The sequence below is a fragment of the Chlorocebus sabaeus genome, chromosome 15, assembly GCF_047675955.1.
Source record: "Chlorocebus sabaeus isolate Y175 chromosome 15, mChlSab1.0.hap1, whole genome shotgun sequence".
NCBI classification, from domain to species: domain Eukaryota; kingdom Metazoa; phylum Chordata; class Mammalia; order Primates; family Cercopithecidae; genus Chlorocebus; species Chlorocebus sabaeus.
The window spans coordinates 49,305,971-49,318,574 of NC_132918.1; the positions used below are offsets into that span (position 1 = coordinate 49,305,971).

Consider the following 12,604-nt stretch of genomic DNA (forward strand, 5'->3'; position numbering starts at 1 on the left):
CACTATGTTGCCCAGGTTGGTCTTGAAGTCCTGGCCTCAAGCGATCCTTTTGTCTCAGCCTCCCAAATTGCTGGGATTACAGGCATGAGCCACTGTACCCAGCCCTGTTCCTCTTAACTATATCTTACATATAGTAAGTTCCTCAGTTACAAGAGGAAACTGAGGAGCATAAGGTGAACTGACTTGCCCAGGCTCAGTACCTGGAAAGTGGCAATTCCTCTACAGAGACTTCTGGTTCATCTAACTGCCCAGGCCATGCTCTTCATCCTGCACCATATTGTTGTGGCATATAAAACCCAACTCACCCACTGTCATCCGTACATCAATCAACCACACCTCTTCCATCTCTCACGGGGCTGTGTTGCATCTTCATGGTGGGGCAGAGGGATTTGAAGTTTCCTCATTTGGCCGGGTGCGGTGGCTCACACCTGTAATCCCAGCACTTTGGGAGGCCAAGGCAGGTGGATCACCTGAGGTCAGGAGTTCGACACCAGCCTGGCCAACATGGTGAAACTCTGTCTCTACTAATAATACAAAAAATCAGCTGGGCGTGGTGGTGCACGCCTATAATCCCAGCTACTCAGGAGGCTGAGACGGAGAATCGCTTGAATGCAGGAGGCAGAGTTTGCAATGAGCTGAGATTGCACCATTGCACTTCAGCCTGGGCAACAGAACAAGACCCCATCTTTAAAAAAAAGTTTCCTCATTTAGGGAAGATCCTCATTTTTAGGGATGGTGTCTTTTAGGAAGTGGTTATTATTTCCAAGCATTCTTATTGTTCCCAACTATAGGTATATTTATGAAAGAGGATTCTTTCGTTCTTAGATAAAATTATGACTTACTTCAACTTATAAATTTCATATACAGGAGAGATGAAGCATCAGAGAACTGCATCTCTTTCTACTAAGGCTTACTTGTGAAACCCACATTTTAGAAAATGACAAGTGTGATGGGATCATCACAAGATAGGATTATCACATGACTTTAAACTTTCATACAATAATCATCAAATTTGAGAATTTGAAAGGGACTTGGTTACAGTGAAAAATATTACTATAGAATAAGCAATATCTATCTAGGCATGTCTGCTTGGCCATGGAAATAGATGACATCCATATGGAAATACAGCACCCATATTCAGTTTTTAGTCTGTGAAATAATAAACAGGACATCATAAATTATAGAAAAAAGGGAGTTCAACTTCTTACAGTAGAGAATAAACATACGTAAAGCATTACCTCCTAAGAGGTAGCATAGCCTTCATAAAGAGTTTAGGTAAATTTAAAGGTAAATTTATCTTTTCAGATTCACAATAGGTTAGCAGCAACTAGGATTTGGGTAGCGGTGGGAATTAAAGAGGGGAGGCCCAGTCTGCCAATCTTTGAGGAAACTGTTTTTCTCTTACTACTTGTCTCTTGGTTCAATCATCATCCATCAGATTGGAATGATGGTGTAGAGGAGCATGACCTAGAACCTAAATTCTCATATCATCAAATGCAAAACCTGCAGCTGATGGTGCCATCTGCCCCAAGGGCCCAGGCTCCACACAGCACCCCCGGTGGCTGCTCCTCACTGACACAGACGTCCAAGAACTTACCTTTTTCTTCTTTTTACGGATAGTATTAGACTTCTTGCTATTTTTCCAAATTGATCTGAAGGTATCTGAAGAGATCTGGGGAGTGACTGTAATTTTTAAGACCGGTAGTTTACCTGCATGGGGAAAGAACATAATCATAAACAGGTAGGATATCTCACAACTACCTTAGAGGGAGTGGGTCTTAGGCTTCTGAGAGAGGTGCTCTCCCACATTCTTATTAGCCAAACGACTTTCCTCTGACCTCATACCTCTTCCTTATATCTTCTTGGCGTGAGTGGTCCTGACAATTAATTTACCTCTGAAGTAACTTTTTACACTTGTCCTGTCTTTCCCATCCTCACTGTCATGTCTTTTACCTGGATGATAGAGCAGCCTCTTAACTGGTTTTCCTAATCCCAAACTTCCCCAACTCCAAGCCCATCCTGGACCCTGCTTCCAGATTAATCATCTGAAAGCAACATTCTGATCTTATCATTACCAGCTCTAATACCATTCTTGGCCCTCTTTCTTTAGTAGACATCTCTTGTTTCTGCCTACCCAGCTTCCATTTTAGCTTCTTTCTGGAACAGCATCTTGAGTTTGTTTTAGGGTTCCACTCCCCTGCCCTCCAGGGTATGCACACAGCCCAGGGATGTCTAGTGTATTTCATCTCCCTGGCACAGTGATTGCTTAACAGGTGTGCATGTGACTCACGGTTGTCCAGTGAAAATCCAAAGAAGAACTCCTTCTTGAGATTATTAACCGGGCAGAATGTAACCCTTTGGCTAATGCTGCTCAACTTGCCCCCATGTGGGAAAAAGCCTGCCTGAGAGTAAAGTCAACACAGCAGCAGAACTCCCAGGAGATGGAGGTGGGTGGCATTATGGGAACCCTTGATTCCAGCTGGACTTTTAGCTAGAACCACCCTGGACTTACAGGAGTCAACAGATTTACTTTTGTACTTAAGTCAGTTTGAATTGGTTTTCTATCATTTGAAACCCAGAGTTCTCACTGATTTTCCTATAAAATAAAGACCCAAATCCCTAATTGTTATTCAGAGAGCCTATGTCAACTCCTCCTCCATATTCTTTCCCATGGCACTCTGCCTTCTCCTCCTTCCTGCTTCTCATTTAGCCACATGGCCAGGTCCTGCTTACAAGGCCAGAGGTGCCTAACACTACAGTTTCCGGAGGCCAGGCTTCTCCAGGGAGAGGCCAAAAGCAGAAAGGAAAACAAGAAATATAGTTGAGAGGAAAAACAAGAACTTTCAAAAATAGTACTGAATTTCAGCTCCAGAGGGTAAATTGAGGTTGAAGTATGAAAATGGTTGTACAAGTATGAGCTCAAATCAGGCTGGGCACAGGAAAGAGCAGTGGAGGGCAAGGTGGATGAATGTGGAAAGGGACCTGGAGGTGTAAGACAATGTGGTTTAGAATGTCACAACTTGAGGCCAGGCGCGGTGTTCATGCCTGTAATCCCAGCACTTTGGGAGGCCGAGGAGGGCAGATCACCTGAGGTTGGGAGTTTGAGACCAGCTTGACCAACGTGGAGAAACTCTGTCTCTACTAGAAATACAAAATTAGCCAGGCATGGTGGCTCATGCCAGTGATCCCAGCTACTTGGGAGGCTGGAGAAATGCTTGAACTCGGGAGGCGGAGGTTGCAGTGAGCCAAGATCATGCCATTGCACTCCAGCCTGGGCAACGAGAGCGAAACTCTGTCTCAAAAAAAAAAAAAAAAAAAAAAAAAAAAAGAATGCCACAACTTGGAAAGGGCCAGAAATCAGATGCTAGCACTTCTTCCTTGTCCTTTCCTTCTTTTTCTTCTGGCCTGGAATAGAGATGAGAGGTTACAGGTGTGGCAGCCACCTTGCAGCCATGAGGATAAGGGGCATTTGCTGAGGCAACGGTGGAGAAGGAGAGAAGGAATCTGGGACATTGATGATGTGGGCAGTAGCTGTACCTGCCCAGTCCTCTTCCACCTGTGTAGGGCACTGTAGCTGGTTCTGTTACCTGTAGCCAAACACTATCTCTACGTGACACAGTATTTAATCGGAAACAGGTATAAATCATGGTCAAGGAGAAAAACAAAGCTGAATTAGAAATACAAAGAGGACAGGTCCAAAGCAGGGGAAGGCAAAGCCTTCAGTAGGCAAACAAAGGTCAAAGTCTTGACCACTGAGGCAAGGAGGCAGTGTGGGGTGCATGATGCAGGCTGTGAGTTGTTTCATATGCTACAGACCATTTGAAATGGGGCCAGCAGTGTGGAATGGAGGCCAGCTGAGGCCTCACAGGATTCATGTGCCACCTAAGCTCACAAAAGTCTGTTACGTTTCCTGGATGCCACACTTTTGGTCATCTTTTCTACTTATTTTCCACTTATAAAATTCTGCTCATTGGCCAGGCGCAGTGGCTCACACCTGTAATCCCAGCACTTTGGGAGGCCAAGATGGGCGGATCACAAGGTCAGGAGATTGAGACCATCCTGGCTAACACGGTGAAACCCCGTCTCTACTAAAAATGCAAAAAAATAACCGGGCGTGGTGGCGGGCGCCTGTAGGCCCGCTCTTCAGGAGGCTGAGGCAGGAGAATGGCGTGAACCCGGGAGGTGGAGCTTGCAGTGAGCCAAGATCGTGCCACTGCACTCCAGCCCGGGCGACTGAGCGAGACTCCATCTCAAAAAAAAAAAAAAATTCTGCTCATTCTTCAATGAAGCATATCCCAAGTGTATGAGACTTCCTGTTATTTTGTGGAGACTAAGATAATTTAAGCTAGCATTAGGTATTGGCCTGGAGTTATACAACAAATTACATGGTGAGAAAGCTAGGCACTTTTCAATTCTCTCTTTAAAAATATTTTTGGCTGGGTGCAGTGGCTCGTGGCTCATGTCTGAAACCCTAGCACTTTGGGTTTCAGGAGTTCAAGACCAGCCTTGGAAAGATCTAATCTCTACAAAAGACCTAATCTCTACAAAAAATTTAACATTAGCCAGGCATGGTGGCACATGCCTGTAGTCCTAAGTACTTGGGAGGCTGAGGTAGGAGGATCACTTGAGCCCAGAAGTTCAAGGATACAGTGAGCGAAGATCATGCCAATGCACTACAGCCTGGGCAACGGACCAATTTTCTTTCTTTCTCTTCCTTTCTTTCTGCTTCCTTCCCTTCCCCTCCCTTCCCCTCCCTTCCCCTCCCTTCCCTTCCCTTTCCTTCCCTTGGCTACAGACCAATTTTCTTTCTTTCTCTTCCTTTCTTTCTGCTTCCTTTCCTTTCTTTCTTTCCTTCCTTCCTTCCTTCTTTCTTTCCTTTTTTTCTTCTTCCTCTTCCTCCCCCTCCTTCCTCCTCCTCCTCCTTCTTCTTTCTTCTTCTTTCCTTCCTTCTCTTTTCCTTCCTTCCTTCCTTCCTTCCTTCCTTCCTTCCTTCCTTCCTTCCTTCCTTCTTCTTCCTTCCTTCCTTCTTTTTTTCTGTTTTTTTTTTGAGACGGAGTCTTGCTCTACCACCCAGGCTGGAGCACAGTGGTGTGATCTTGGCTTACTGCACGCTTGGCCTCCCAGGTTCACGCCATTCTCCTGCCTCAAGTAGCTGGGACTACAGGCGCCCACAGCCACGCCCGACTATTTTTTTTTTTTTTGGGATTTTTAGTGCAGACAGGGTTTCACCGTGTTAGCCAGGATGGTCTCGATCTCCTCACCTCGTGATCCGCCCGCCTCAGTCTCCCAAAGTGCTGGGATTACAGGCGTGAGCCGCTGCACCTGGCCGGTCCTTCCTTCCTTCCTTCTTTCCTTCCTTCCTTCCTTCCCTCCCTCCTTTCTTTCTCTTTCTTTCTTTCTTTCCTTCTTTCTTTCTTTTCTCTTTCTTTCCTTTCTTCCTTCCTTCTTTTTCTTTTCTTCTTCTTCCTCTTCCTCCCCCTCCTCCCTCCTCCTCCCTCCTCCTCTTCCTTCCTCCTCCTCCTCCTTCCTCCTCTTCCTTCCTCCTCCTTCTTCTTCTTCTTCTTCTTCTTCTTCTTCTTCTTCTTCTTCTTCTTCTTCTTCTTCTTCTTCTTCTTCTTCTTCTTCTTCTTCTTCTTCTTCCTTCTTACTCTTCCTCTTTTGTTCCTCTTCTTCTTCTTTTATAGAGATAGATGGGGTCTCCCTAGGTTGCCCAGGCTGGTCTCGAACTCCTGGGCTCAAGTTATCCTCCCACCTTGGCCTCCCAAAGTACTGGGATTACAGGTGTGGGCCACTGCACCTGGCCCCAAGTCCTCTTCTGCAGAGGCAGCCACTTTCAACTTATTCAGCAGTTTTTCTGCCTGATTTTAAGCAAAGTGTTTATTATATTATTTCTTGATATTTCCGTTTAAAATATGTAAATATTGACTTTTGTAACTTCCTCTTGCCAAGCCTCCCAATAAAGATATATCACAATTTTTAGTTAAATCAACACTTGGTGTATTCATTGGTATTTTTTTGTACATATTTCATTGTATATCTGTCTTCTGTCTAAGTTAATAATCGCCTGTTTTTTCATTTGCAGAGTTTTCTGTGTACCTATTCTAAATATTTTCCCAGAGGTTTCTGTCATTTCTCATATACTTATCAATATTTCTTTCAAAATACTTAAGTATTTCTTTTTTATTTATTTGTTTGTATTTTTAGTAGAGATGGGGGTTTCCTCATGTTGGCCAGGCTGGTCTTGAACTCCTGACCTCAGTTGATAAAATACTTAAGTATTTCACACGCTCTATAAGTTCAGTTTTTACCCAAGTCTTTCTCCTTTCCGAAGTCTTCTACTTTTCTGCTCCAATTTGGATTTACCTCAACCATCATCTGGGACTCCCTTTTTTACTGTCCTGTATTGGGCCTTCTGATTTCTGAACTTGGTGTTCTTTATCTTTGTGGTTTACTTTATTTTATTTTATTTTTATTTATTTATTTACTTGAGACAGAGTCTCACTCTGTCGCCCAGGCTGGAGTGCAGTGGTGCGATCTCGGCTCACTGCAACCTCTGCCTCCTGGGTTCAAGTGATTCTCCTGCCTCAGCCTCCCGAGTAGCTGGGCTTATGGGTGTTTACCGCCATGCCTGGCTAATTTTGTATTTTTAGTAGAGAGGGGATTTCGCCAAGTTAGCCAGGCTGGTCTCGAACTCCTGACCTCAAGTGATCCACCCGCCTCAGCCTCCCAAAGTGCGGGGATTACAGGCATGAGCCACCGCGCCTGGCCTGTCTTCGTGTTTTATTTTCTCATTTTGCTCAAGCATGTTCTTTGGAAGTTTCCTAAGAATGGACTCAGAGGAGGTGCATGTTTGGAATGCTTGCATGTTGAAAACATCATTATTTTGGCCTCATATGTGGTTAGAAGTTGGGAACGTATAGACTTCTCATAGAATTGTCATAGTAGCACTTTGTTGCCCCTAACTTCTAGTTAGGAAGTCTGATGTCATTCTAATTCCCAGTCCTTTGGATGCAAATTGTTTTCTTTCAGTCAGTTGTTAGGATCCCCTTTTTATTCCTAGTGTTCTGAATGTCATCATGATATACTTTTTATATTTCCCTGTGCTGGACACCCATTGGGCTCTTTCAACGTGCAGATTTATGTTCCTTGGTTCTGGGAAAGTTCTTTATTTATTCCTTTGATAATTCCCTGTCTTCACTTTTCTCTGTTTTCTCTTTCTGAAAACTCTTTGAGTTAGACACTGACATTCATAAGTTGATCCTCTGTCTCTTATATTTTCTCACCAATTTTTCATCTTATCTTTTGTTTTACTTCTGAAGACTTTCTTTTTTTGGGTGGGGGTGAGCTGAGTACAGGGAACTTTGTTGATGGTACACAACAAAGCAGGGCTCCTCAGCCCTTCCCTCTTCAGGGGTCTGTGTTAAAGCAATCCTGTTAAAATGTGGGTTACATCAGGTAACTCCTAGGTTTACCATTCTCAAAAGCCTTTCCATCTCAACAGAGTTACACCCTAAAGTCCTCACAAGGGTCTGGAAGGCCTTCTGCTCTGCATACTTGCATCTCAAATTGTTTGGAAACTGAGGAGGGGGCAGTCTCAGTGTGGTGGGGGACTGAGTGCAGCAGGTACTCCCCAGCAGCTGAGGGCCTTCCTCGTCCTCTCTGCTCTGACTGGTGGTCCAGGGGTCTTACTTCTTGGAGGTCATGTGGAATTTGGCGTTGTTCATACTGGAACATGCTCATACTGGAACATGTACGCCATGTAGTTGTAGTCAATGAAGGGGTCATTGATGGTGACAACATCCACTTTGCCAGAGTTAAAAGCAGTCCTGGTGACCAGGGCCTACTATGGACACATCTGTTTATTCTGGCCTTCACCTTCACCCTGGTGTCTGAGGGACGCAGCTGGTGCTGCGTGAGAAAATGCAGTTGTCTCTCGAACTGGAGGAGCAGAGGCCTGACTTCCTTGATTTTACCTGTCAACCTTTTTTTTTTTTTCCCAGAATGTTTTATTTTGGCTATCACTTTTACTTTCCAAAAACTTTTTCTTCTTTTCTAATAGTTCTTTTTTCATAGTACCCCATTCCTTTTTTATGGATGCCTTATCTTTTCTTCCATTCAGAATGTTACAATGTTATAGCTTTTTTGTTTTTCTTTAGTTTTCTGCATTGTTTCTGTATCTTCAGGGTTCCTTTATTCCCTCTGTTTCAGGGTTGGTCTCTCGTATTGGCTACTTGCCTCAAGTGTATGGAGGTTCTCAGGTATCTGTTCACAATGAAGCATAAGACATACAAAGGCTGATGGGCAGCTCTCATGTATGTTCAGGGCTTGCTGACCTGCTAGGCTTCTTTGAATGGTGAGGAGATGGCCAGCTGTCAGCATGTAGAATTTCTTTTTCTAGGGCTATTCAATTTCTCAAGAAATACCCCAATCTTCTACATGGCTGTCAGCCTTCTGGAAGCAGGGCAGACAAGCCTGGGGTGGTAGTAAGGACTGAATTTCAACTGCTGGATAAAATTTTCCTTAATTCTCGTATTTGTAGCCTCTCCCCAACCCACATTTTCCACCTTGCTGGGTGCTCTGGGTCTGCTGAAAGGCCCTGTGTAGTTTTTCCAGAGAAAACTCCCTAACTAGAATCCTTGTTCTGCCCTTGCCTCCCCTATAGTCCCTTTTTAACATACAGCTGGAGCAATCCTGTTAAAATGTGGGTTACATCAGGTTACTTCTAGGTTTATCATTCTCAAAAGCCTTTCCATGTCAAGAGTTACACCTGAAAGTCCTCACAAGGGTCTAGAATGCTTTCTGCTCTGCATACTTGCATCTCAAATTGTTTGTCCTCTGACTCTCCCATTCTAGCTCACTCCATTCAGCCATGCTGGTGGCTTTACAGAACACACCAGGAGGCTTCTACTTTAAGGCCTTGGCACTTGCTGTTCCTTCTAGCCAGAATGCTCATCTCTCAGATATTCACGTGGCCTGCTCTGTCACTCCTTTAGATCTTTACTCAAGTGTCCCTTCTCAGCAACGCCTTCCCTGGCTACCCTCACTAAGATGGCAACCCCCACACCCTGACACACACTTTACCCCCCATTTGCTTTATTTTTCCTCTAAGTATGATCCCCATCAGATATACAATCATATATATGCCTCATGAAGGCAGGAATTCATGACTCCTCTCCCCAGGGTCTAGAACAGGGCCTGGTACATGATAGGCATTTAACAAATATATAAAGAAAGAAGAATGAATAAATGAGATGTTCCTTCAGTACTCTGTTTTCTTATTAGTGAAAAAGCAGTAAGACAGGATAACAGCTTCCTGTTTCACTAGCTTTTTTTTTTTTTTTTTTTTAAATGAAATGAGGTTGCTAATTTCTCTGAGGAAGATTTCATTGGCCTAGTCCATCATTAAAGGCAGGTTATTAAGATCTCCTTGATAGCCAAGTAAGTGACCTCAGGCTGTTAATTTGGATTTCATGAATGAATTAGAATTAGAATTAGAAATTAGCTTGTTAACTTGCAAATGTTAAGAAACAATCAATTGAAGAGCTTTCGTTCCATAATCAGTAATACTACTATTGCTTTTAATGTTTAAAATGATGCCATTAGGGCAAAATGGGAAGAGATTTTCCCTATAAAATCCAAGCAGTTAACCCTGTTTTGAGGAATCTTCTTGGTGTTCAAACTAACAATCCAATTGAAGTGTTCCATCAGAAACACCATAATTATTTCAGCTCAAGAGATAGATGCATTAAGGCTACTCATTATATATATTACTATATTTGAAAAACGTGATTTCTTGAACTACAAATTACTTTTTAATGCCTTCTAAATGAGTATTTGTATTTTCAGGTGGGTATTTCATAATTATCTTCTCATTTATGCAAATTAAAACATTTACTAAGCAAAGCATGATGTTTTCCAGCTCCAAATATGTACTCAGAGATAATCATTTTCCATCAAGTCATCTGAGACTGATTGTCATTAGCATTCACTAGAGTCATGGTCACGAGACTGCCTGCAGACTTGTAACATCTTCTCCCTCAATGTATAATGAAAAAGTTACTATGGTGCCAGGAAAAACAAAATGAAATCATTCACCTGCCTTCAGTTTATCAAGCTTAAAGCTATATTTGAACTAAATTTAACAGAGTAATTCTGCTGAAATTGAATTCAACTCTAAAGGAATAGAAAGTAGATATTCTGTTTCTCTAAAATAAAGAGATAATTTAAACATCATGGAATCACTTGATTGGAGTTTTAGTTTTAAAAATGTTAAACAATATATAGTAATATCATTATAATTCTTCTATCTAAAACTCTAGAGCATGAAAAGAAAATGCAATCTATGATTATACTATGTCTCTAAGACCATGCTGAGGAAATGGTAGAGACCGATGCTTGGACTGCTTAATTCTCTCAGCTTAACCTGCCCAGTAACACACCAAGAGTTCTTTCTACTTTTCTTAAGGTTGAATTTACGTTTTCAAATGTGTTTATGAAGTCTTCCTTCGAGCTTCATTTAAAATGACATTTCTTCCCCTCCTCTGCATTAGCAGGGCGAGCAGCCATCATTAATTCCGGTCATGCATGCTGGCGATGGGGAGGGCAGGAGTGGCCATAGGAACCAACTCCTTCCACAAGTGATTCTCTCCTTTTCAAAGGATTGCAGCATCATAAAAGACTTACTGCTTTCCCTATGCCGATCACAATTTAATCATTCTTTGATGATCCAGAAAGCACATCAAAATCTTATGGGGGGTGTTACTTGAATTTTCTAATTGATATCTGGAGACCTCTCTGCAGGTTGGGCTGAGAAGGGAATGGAGAGTGGGAGAAGCATTTCTTGGAGAACAGGCAAGGATGAGAGGAGCAAGAGAGAAAAAAAGCAATAGAGAAAATTTCCCTTTAAAAACATGTGTTACTTAGATCGAAGGCTACACATGACATCCTAGAAATTCTTGAACTCTGTGCAAATCACCGGGAAAATTGACACAATGATGGCTGGCCTGTGATAGTGTTCCTGGTCATTGCATAGTTCAGGCCAGTTACTTAAATGAAAACAGTGGAGCAAGTTGTGAGTAGTACAGCATTTAGGAGTGAGTGGCTGTGGGCAGGTGCAGGGGAAACACGTAACCTGAAAACACTCTACCTGTCTTTCTGGCTCTCAGCGCTTCAAGTATTTCAGCAGCAGCCATTTCTCCCAGAACATTGTTTCCAAGGTCAATTTCCCTTAAGTGCGCAGAGTATTTGATCAGGCTGTCGAAACAAAATCGCGCACACACACACACACAGGCATCGTGTCAAGCATTGTTACTCAAAGAACCTCAACCCAGTTATTTTGGAGAATGATCTCTCTTTTTAAACCCCTTCCCCAACCCCAAACCCAAGATGATGCATTGGCACACTGTGAGACCAAAGACACCCCAAAACCAATTTTTACCAATCTAATCTCTCTAGTTTGGATACTTCTCCTAGGTAAGTTGGTAGAATAAGAATTTTTGGTTGTTTGAAATCCTTCATTCGTTTATTTACTTAAAAGATATGGTATGATATAATGTAATGTAGGACTTCCTACTTTAGATTTTACATACCAGCAAATATCCAAAAGTTTAGAGGGACAGAGAAAGGTTTGGCAACTTTTGGTATGTCAAGAAATAACAACTGTCAACACTGTAAATGAGCAAACATTTTTACATCAAAGTAGGAAGGGCATAGTCTGAAAACAAAGGATAGCTCTTTAAATCAAATAACTTTAGTTTTACGAAAAGTAAACTGCACTGTCATTACATTCGTAATTTCTTTGAAGACTATTGCAAAAAAAATTTTTTTTTGAGACAGGGTCTCGCTGTGTCACCCAGGCTGGGGTGCAGTGGCATAATCTTGGCTCACTGCAACCTCCATATCCCGATTTAAGCATTTCTTGTGCCTCAGCCTCCCAAGTAGCTAGAATTATAGGCATGTGCCATGACGGGAAATTTCTTAAAGTGCAAGCCTTGCACTGGACTGCCGACTGGTCTTTGGGACTCTGGCATCATGAGTGAATAAGAAATCTGGGCAAAGGCCTGGACTCCTGGTCAGCTTCAACCCCTCGTCAAATCGTATGTCAAATCATGTGATCACGGCAGGCTATGCGCCCTCACCTCCCTCATCTATAAAACTGGCCTGAAAAAGGCTGTTCTGCCTATTTCATAAGGTTGTAGTGAAAACAGAATGAAGCCATTTCTATGAAAGCATTTTGCAAATGCAATGCCGATGATGGTGTATTGAGTGCACACTTATTACATGCATATTATGTATGTAGCACTGCAGGGATTAAGAGGAGTTTGACACAAGGCCTCTGTTCTGAAATAAGTTATATGACTATCAATAAAACAATTTCAAGCCCTTACCACGGGCTGCAGGTATGAAATTTCAGTTAGGGAGCACACTGAATATGAGGCTACCTTCTCGCTCATTGTATATATGTTCCACTGATTCAGCAGCCGGAATGCAAGGTCAGTGCTGAATGGTCCTGCCAGACTCTCTCAAAGGTCTTGCTCTTGAGGAAACTGTCGGCCTAGTCAGAATTTGACCAGCCTTGGCTTCCTGCACTGCCTGGTTGTGTGCA

General features: G+C 42.8%; 1 non-coding gene across 1 annotated transcript; it reads right to left on the reverse strand.

The window, feature by feature from the left end:
• Positions 1-531: 531 nt before the first annotated feature.
• On the reverse strand, positions 532-11,396 carry LOC103241566 (uncharacterized). Its single transcript, XR_005241813.2, has 3 exons — positions 11,147-11,396; positions 1,598-1,710; positions 532-1,149 (listed from the first exon to the last, which is right to left on the reverse strand). It is a non-coding gene; the product is annotated as an uncharacterized protein (transcript).
• Positions 11,397-12,604: the final 1,208 nt, after the last annotated feature.